This window comes from Labeo rohita, chromosome 6 (assembly GCF_022985175.1).
Source record: "Labeo rohita strain BAU-BD-2019 chromosome 6, IGBB_LRoh.1.0, whole genome shotgun sequence".
Classification (NCBI taxonomy): Eukaryota; Metazoa; Chordata; class Actinopteri; order Cypriniformes; family Cyprinidae; genus Labeo; species Labeo rohita.
This window is the reverse complement of record NC_066874.1, coordinates 28,372,163-28,379,482: the sequence shown is the minus strand read 5'-3', so window position 1 is coordinate 28,379,482 and position 7,320 is coordinate 28,372,163.

Sequence of the window (7,320 nt, the reverse complement as noted above, 5' to 3'; positions counted from 1 at the left end):
CTGTCCAAACACTTTTGACTGGTATTGGTTTTCAAAAAAATATTTTGTCAGAGTACACTGACATTTGTTGATGCCCGTCAAAAGAGAAAGATATTCTTTGAAGCCAGATGGTGCAGACGACATCTACTACCAGAGGCTAATGAGGCTATGTTAACCAGTCAAACCTTGACCCCTTGATCCCTACCAGCCTAACATAGCACATGCTAATGGTGTGAGTTTGGGGTAGGGGTATTCAACCAATGGCAGATGGGGGAGAGTTTAGGAAAGCTGTTTGAAAACAAGTCTATTGTTCAGAATGAATACTAGCTTACTAAATACTGCGCAGTGTGCACCATATACTGCCTGTTTAAAAAATATGTTAGTAAAGCAAGCAACACAGGTTTCTAGTATAATGTTCTCTAATAGCAAACTTGTGATTGTCAGGTTTGTAACTTTTTTTTTTTTTTGGCATTTTTAATATATTTTAGTGTAAAAATATATCACATAGTATGCTCAAACAAGAAGTCAGAAAATAGGTTGCAGTTACTGTTACTTCCGGTTAATTTGTCATAAAGGAAATAGGAAGTCTAGTCATGTGCAGAGCATTTTGGGATGCGGTTTTCCATGCATACTGAAGATCTGCATGTGTGCATGTTATACATACTATATATTGCTGAAATAGTAAGAGTTGTTATTGTTCTATTTGGTGATGCTAGCTCAAACTAAATCATTTAGATTACACACGCATCAGTAAATCAAAAGCATTGTTTTTATGTTAGCAGTCATCTACAGGTTCTGTTCCATCATGTAATGTTATTTCCTATGGCTATTATTGTTTGAATGCTTGGTAAATCGAGAGACACTCATCACTGTTTGAATCCAAAACATTTCTACATGTTTAATGTTTCTGCATATGTAGTCAGACATGTTAATAAATGAATGCACAACTTCATTTAACTTCCGAGCTTTTCTTGGTAATATTTTGATTGTGTTTTAGGCAACAAATGACACTTCTACTAGCACAAACTTATAACATGACAGTATATGTGTGACCCAGGACAACAAAAGTCTTAAGTAGCATGGGTATATTTGTAGCAATAGCCAAAAATACATTGTGTGGGTCAAAATCGATTTTTTTTTATGCCAAAAATTATTAGGATATTAAGTAAAGATCATTAAGATATTTTGTAAATTTCATACTGTAAATATATCAAAGCTTAATTTTTGATTAGTAATATGCATTGCTACGTACTTTATTTGTACAACTTTAAAGGCGGTTTTCTCAATGTTTAGTTTTTTTGCACCCTCAGATTCCAGATTTTCAAATAGTTGTATCTTGGCCAAATATTGTCCCATCCTAACCATACATCAATGACATTTATTTATTCAACTTTCAGATGATGTATAAATCTCAATTCTGAAAAATTGACCCTTATGACTGGTTTTGTGGTCCAGGGTCACATATATGCATTCACATTCTGTATATGCAAACAGAAAAGCATAAGACATTTCTGCTAATATTTCTTTTTTTCTTGGTTATTTGTGAAATAAATGCTGACATGCTGACGTAACTTGTGAAATAAATACTGACTATGTTTTATGTATGGAACTTAAACATCCATAACATATATTTAATAATTATACTTCAGTGCATGGTTTTCTGGAACTCTTTTTATGTATTTATTTTATCATAACTAATATTTTTAAAAAAATGTTTGTGTGTTTGTAGATAACAAATGACACTTCTGCTAACACAAACATAACATAACAACACATATATGCATTCATACTGTATGCAAACAGATAGGCCTTCCTAGCACAAGACATTTCTGCTAATATTTCTTCTTTTCTTACTTACCATCAATCATTATTACAGTTTCCTAAAGCTGAACCAAAATTAAGTAAACTAAAACTTTGTTGCTTGAAATAAAATAAACATTAACTAATATAAAATATAAAAATCTGAAATAAAAATGAATGAAAACTACACAGACCTATTAAAAAACCAAATTACTACTAACTGAACTAAAATTAAAAAGAAAATGGAAAAACTTAAAAGCTCATCAATGCCCCCAAATTCAAAATCCTATAATAGTTTTCAAAAATTTAAAAAAGTTCTTTCAGTTGTCTTTAAATGCGTAATTTCTGTTTTAAAATATATATTTTCTTCAGTGCCATTTTATTAAGCCATCTTCTGATATTTGGTGCCTCAGTGTTTTTTGTGTTTTGCTTGTAAAACAGTCAACTTTGTAAATATATGTAAATATATATATTCCTTTCTTTTCAGTCTGAGATTATAAGGGTATATGTAACCCTGGTCCACAAAACCATTCATAGGTAGCATGAGTGTATTTGTAGCAATAGCCAGCAATACATTATATGGGTCAAAATTATTAATTTTTCTTTTATGCCAAAAATCATTAGGATATAAAGTAAAGATCATGTTCCATGAAGATATTTTGTAAATTTCCTACCATAAATATATCAAAACTAATATGCATTGCTAAGAACTTCATTTGGACAACTTTAAGGGCGATTAAGATTTTTTTGCACCCTCAGATTCCAGATTTTCAAATAGTTGTATCTCGGCCAAATATTGCCCTATGTCCTAACAAACCATACATCAATGGAAAGCTTATTTATTTAGCTTTTTAGATGACTTAAATAAAAAAAAAAAAAAAATCTACTAATTTACCCTAATGACTGGTTTTGTGATCCAAGGTCACATATATTAAATGCAAAGATTTCTGGTTCAACAGATAAAGAAGTACCTTGTACTTCCCCAGGTGAAAAACAAGTGCACTTCCATAATGTACTTAAAATGCTCTATTTTCACACACTAATTCGTACTTAATATATTAAAAATTGTTCTTAAGCTGTTCTTAAGATAATCTTAAGAGCATCTAGGTGTACTCAAATGTGCTATTTTGAGATACCATAAATATGAACTAAATGTGCTTTTAACATACTATCTCTGTATTACAAATGTATTAAGTTACCACTTGTAGTACACTTCAATCCATCTTTCATACACTAGTGGTTTCAAGTGTACTACAAGTTGTAACTAAATGTTTTTTTTTAATACAGAGATAGTATGTTAAAAACACATTTAAGTTCATATTCACGATGTTCCAAAATTAGCACATTTGAGTACACTTAGATGTTTCTAACATTCATTTTTAGTATATTAAGTACAAATTAGTGTGTGAAAATAGAGCACTTTAAGTGAACTTATAATGTGGGATCTTTAAACCTTTAAACCTGGGATCGTTCCAGAATTGCAAAATCGCTTCACACACCCACACACAAAGATTACACGTCTTACACTTTGGCAAGTGTATCCAATATTCTTAACATTAAATGCATGTAAAAATGTTGGAGTTACACAAATTCACATCAACCAGGTGGTTGTTTTTCCATGCTATTCAGAACAGCAATGTGCATTACATTGAGCTTATCTGTGTTGCCAGATGCATGAGAGATTTTATACCCAGATGCACATGTGCTCCCAGCTGAGACCACACTAGCATAGGCCTCCCAGCTAGATCACCAGTTAAGGTCAAAGTGAGATGTAAACTGTAAACTAGGTGACAGAAGTTCCTGTTTGTGTGACAAGTGTCTCTGGTGTAGCAGGTTTGCGAGTGTGTGCATGTGTGTCATTCAGGAAAAAATCAGGGAGCTCAGCTGTCACCGTCTTAACGTGCAGCCAACGAGTCTACGTGTGATTTGAGTGGGTGTGTGTGTTAAAAGGAGCTGAAGGTAAGAATGGCTGTGGCACCAGGGGGCTCATTGTGTGTAAGATCTCCCACACTTCTTACAACCATCCATGTTCTTCCCATCACCCCCTTCCCTCTGCCACCCTGCCACTTGCCTTCCTTCCTATAGATTCAAGTGCTTTGTTCCTCCGTAAGTCCTTTGTTCTTCCTCCGGCACAACATTCCAATCAAGCTGAGCACACAAACACATGCATATGAATGGGTGCCATCCTCTTTACTGGGCCTCTTCACCAACACACATTACATTTATCATCTCTGTGTGTAAGCACTGACTAATTTAAAGCTCTGCCTGCTACTTAAGAGCTCAATACTGACAGATTAAGGTAGTGAATGATGCTGTTAGTTAGGCGGTGGATCAAAGAAACAACATTTCTTTAGAAGAAAACTTGTCAAATATGTGCTGACGATGCTTATGTACTAATTGTGTAATACTTTAGTGCATGATTTTCTAGAGATAGATAGATAGATAAACATTATATATATATATATATATATATATATATGTAAGTAAAAATAAATAATATAAATAGAAAATTAGCATAAATAAATTATATATTTATAATAATAATCTATAAAATTAGTATAAATAAATGTGTGTGTGTGTGTATATATATATATATATGTATATATAAAGTATATATAAAGTATAAATAAATAGATACATAAGTTAGATATGTATGTATAAGTAATATGAACAATATATAAATGTATGTATAAGTATCAATAAATAATAATAAAAAAACAAAATATATATATTTGTGTAATAATAATATAAAATAAGTATAAATAAATAAATGTATATATATATAAATCAGTTGTAATGAATTGTATATAAGTATACATAAAAGTGTAATATATATATATATATATATATATAAAGCATAAATACATAAATATATGTCTAACAAATAAATAAATTATATATAGGTATAATTAAAAAAAAAGTTTGTTTCTTTGATGACAAAGCTGAATTTTCAGCATTCCTCCAGTCTTCAGCGTCACACGATCCTTCAGAAATCATTCAAATATGTTGATTTGCTGTATTTAAAGACATTTTATTAATACTGAAGCAGTTGTGCAGCTATATATTTTTGAGTAAGTCGTAATTTTATTTTCACAAAAGCATTTATTTGAAAATATAGATCTTTCACAACAATATAAACGTGTACTGTCACTTTAAATCAATTTAATGCATCCTTCACATGTAAAAGTATTCATTTCATTTATCTTTTCCCTTTCCCATACATTTTTCTCATTAATCTGGATGTATGAAATCATTTTTATTCGTTTGACAATCAGAAAGTGTCCCAAATAAATATGGTCTTAATTTTAAACAGTGTAGACATTGTTTTATAATTTAACAAAAATCTCTTGTTGTGAAATAAAAATAATGATGCTTACAAAATCCTGTTGTGTTAGCTTTATGTAAATGAAATACCTACTTTGATATTTTGTAATCTTATGCAATGGCATTCATTTATATGGCTTAAGTGACTAAATACTTCTGTAGTCACTTCATATCTAAAATCCATTTATGCCTCACTTAGAGAAATAATTTTGTTAACTTTGCATTAATAATGTGTTAACATCTCGCCATATGTCACTGGCACATATCCCGCGACAGCACTCCCATCACCCCCCAGTAAAGGGATCAGTGTAGGATCGGGAGCGTTAACAAAGCTTTTGAGGGGCAGACAGTCTCGACGCGGCCTACAATGGAAGGCCGCCTCTGTATTTGCGTTTTTTGGCGAGAGGTGGTGACGAGGGTGACAAGAGGGAGTCGAGGGGTGGAAGAGTTGAATGACCCTGCAGCAGTGGTCCCACTGCAGATCCGTGACCCCCGGAGTAACGGGCCAACCTCCTGGCGTGAAGTGCTTTGTATTGGCGGTTGTGTGGAACAGGGTGGAGAAGTGAAGGGGGGTTGATGGGAGTGCAGCAGATAATTCAGGCCTCCTGCAACACACATGGCCCTTGAATGAAAAGGGAGCTCGGCATTGTGAGGGCATCTCAATGGCTCTAGCTTCTCATTTGTTGAAGACAAATGTCCCTCTGAACATAAGTGTCTTGTGCTTAAACACCAAACAGAGCAAAGTCATTAATCATCCATTTTGTGTGGCTGAACACTTGCTCCAAAAATTAAAAGTCGTACTTAACATTCATACAAGCTGGCATGAAAGACAAAGAATTACTGTCTTGAACCATTAATAAATGTTCCACACATATAAATATACTCTCACATGCACAAAAGAATATTATTAACAAGCAGATCACATTCAGACTGGCCTTTGTGACCAACAGCTTGCCATTTTTTAATCGGCCTGCACTTATTTGAACTTTTAACTTGTTGATATGGGAGCTTTGTAGTCTAATAGGGACAAACAGCATTCTAACTTGCAGTAATCGCATAATTAAGTATTTTAACACATTTTAATAATTTAAGGTGACACCCCGGGTGAACAGGGTAAAAACCTAACCCAACAGAAACCTAATAGATATCTTCTCATGTTGACTGATTACATTAAGAAAAACATCTTTTGTATTAGAGGCTTTCTGAAATGTTGTTTAAATATGCAAATGTGGCTCTTTTTAATTAAATATGCATTAATTTGCATACATTTTACAAGTCAAAGAGTTTGCAGAGAGAGGATTTTGGATATATTTTGTCACTCATATGTCAGAAAATACTGTCAATAGCCAGAGAAATAAAATAAAATAAAATAAAATAAAATAAAATAAAATAAAATAAAATAAAATAAAATAAAATAAAATAAAATTTGAAAAAACCTTCAGAATATATATAAGAATAAAACTGTTGACATATTAAATTGAAAGGTTTTTACAGATAGGATTTTGGATATATTTTTGTCACTCATAAATCAGAAAAAACTGTTGACATATTAAATATAAAATAAATTACAGATTAAATTTTGGATATATTTTTGTCACTCATAAATCAGAAAATAGTCAATAGGCAGAAATATAAAATAAATTAAATTAAATTAAATTAAACAGGTTTTTTTGAATGATTTTGGTGATTTTGAATATATTTTCCACTCATAAATCAGAAAATACAGTCAAAAGCCAGAAACATAATTTTTAGGAATAAATGTCGTATAAAATCAGACAATGCTCTTTGATCAGACCCTGATGAAAAATCTTCAAAATATATATGGGAATAAAACTGTTCACAAAGGTTTTTACAAATAAAATAAAATAAAATAAAATAAAATAAAATAAAATAAAATAAATTAAATTAAATTAAATTAAATTAAATTAAATTAAATTAAAAAAAAATAAAATACAGCATGTTTTTAGGAATAAAATGTTATATAAATCAAGCAAATTATCTTTGATCAGACCCTGATGGAAAAACCATCAGAATATATATCTGGGAATAAAACTGTTGACAAAGGTTTTTACAAATGTTGTATATATATATGAAGAGTTCAGATGCAAAAGCGTCTAAATCCATCTGACGTATTTCTTTAAAATTAGCATTTCTTTCTGGCTACTTTGTATAGGTTTGTATGTAAGTACTGGTACTTCTGATTGGGCTGAGGCTGGA